Source organism: Pelmatolapia mariae, linkage group LG2 (assembly GCF_036321145.2).
Source record: "Pelmatolapia mariae isolate MD_Pm_ZW linkage group LG2, Pm_UMD_F_2, whole genome shotgun sequence".
In the NCBI taxonomy this organism is placed as follows: Eukaryota; Metazoa; Chordata; class Actinopteri; order Cichliformes; family Cichlidae; genus Pelmatolapia; species Pelmatolapia mariae.
Window position 1 is genome coordinate 6611686 of NC_086228.1, and position 2057 is coordinate 6613742.

Below are 2057 nucleotides of genomic sequence, written 5' to 3' on the forward strand. Positions count from 1 at the left end.
CACAATCACCCGAATCTGTGGGACCAAGTTGAAACTTACTTGCCTGTTTGCGTTGTGCGTGAAATATCCCATAAATCTTGCTGCCCACATCACACGGAGCCCCCAGCCACGTTTCACACTGTTTTGTGTCTCTTGTTTGCTTTTCGTGTTGTTTTGGTTTTGGATCCACGATGTAATAAAGCCTCGGCTTTTATTGCTGCAGTGCTGAGAGAAGGCGTTGGTGATGGGAGAGCACCCTTGACTCGTGGTTTTGAGGAGGCAGCGGTCACGCTTTACCCTGTTAATTCGGAGTATATTGTGCTGGAGAGGGGTTGCTAAGCAGCCGCAGGGGACTGAGTGGGATTCAAACAGTGGGGATTTAGAGCTACAGTGAGCATACTGATCTCCTTTTCTGTCATGTGAGGGCTTTGCTGCTTACATTTGAAATTATATCCTGATGTTTTGAGGCTTGTGCGCCCTCAACACTGAAGCGCACGCCACTATAGATAAGGAATAGCATCATAAGGTGTAGTTTACTGTATAAGGCAGGTTGTTTGCAGTTGCACATGTGCAGATAAATAGGGCGATGTTTGACTTGTATAACAGAACGACTTGGAGTTAATTCCCTAAAATGTACTTGGGGATGACTCTCCTCCTGTGTATGCTATAGATCCTATTTCTTATTCATCTCACTCATCCTCCCATTAAAGCCAATTTCCCTGCCTCCTGTCTTCACTTTATTTCCTGTTCGTGCAGAGCTCCCAGGTTAGATTCTATCTTTTGAAAGGGGTTGAATTTCATGCAACTTCGGCATGAATAATGTAAGACAATATGTCTCTCAGCTGAGCGTGAAGTAGAAATCTGTATGAGCTGTAACATTAAATTCTCAGCTGTGGGCTTTGGAAGTTCGTGCATTGTAATCTGTGGTGTGGGCTGATTGGACAAAAGATTTTTTTTGAAGCAGGTCAGCTCGCACTGCATGCACAAAATATGTCTTTTAAATGGTTTAAGACTCGTTTCTAAATCTGAATACACACGTATGCTCGGTGATGAATGTCCCCGTTCACTCGTTAAACGCTGCTCTTTAACTGTGCAAATTTACTGACAGGCATTGAATTTATGCACTCTTGTGCAGCCCTTAGAGGGAAAAATAATATAGGACTGATCCTCTATGCAGCATTATTGTCCCCATGCACAAACAACCTGCCTCACACGATTTCCTCTTCTGCCGCCCACTTTTCATCCACTTGTATTTCCACATAAAAAAGGCAGAAGTGTGAACCGGCTTGTTTTTTAAGGGCCAAAATGTGTTTTGCAGCTTTTTGCATAAGCAGTGCAGCAACTGTCTTTTAGGTTTTTGGTAACTATCTTTTTCTTGCTTCATAATAAATTTCAACATGAATATTTTGTTGATGACACCAATAACAGCTTAAATATTAGCCTACCTAATCAAAACTAACACGCACAGTGCCCTTTTTAGCCCCTAGAGGGCGGTAAACAAATTAAACCAACAAGGAAATTGCATCTCTAGATATGAGTTATTCGTTTATTTAACTACTAAGCCCAAGCATTCCAGCATATTTATAAAAATCTGACGTCAGGTGTAACTTATATTGGATCAGGTTCAATCATTTGGACAAATAAAACTTGGGTTCCATTTAAAAAACAAAAAAGTGAACAGATATTGCAGTAGTACACTAATAAACACAGTGTTTTATCATACCCGAGTTTATACACCATTTAACACTCTTTAAATCTTTGAAACTGAGAGATGTTCTAGCAACCACGAATACCACCCTCCACCAAAAACCACCCACCCACACAAACACAAACACACGCAAAACATAATTAACTGTGCAAGAAAGCAGAACTTTGCTGTAACTGTGGCACTAATTCTGATTCAGTAAATAAAACAAACAAACAAAAAACCCCAAACCTGTCGTTCTGCACCCATTTCCTTATATTTGATCGACTCAGTTTTATAGTTTTTTTTCTGGAAGTTTAATCTGAACTTCAGCTGCAGTTCCCCGGTGCGGCCAGCAGCGGGCAGGGCTGCATGTAGTAAAGCAGGTCAGTCA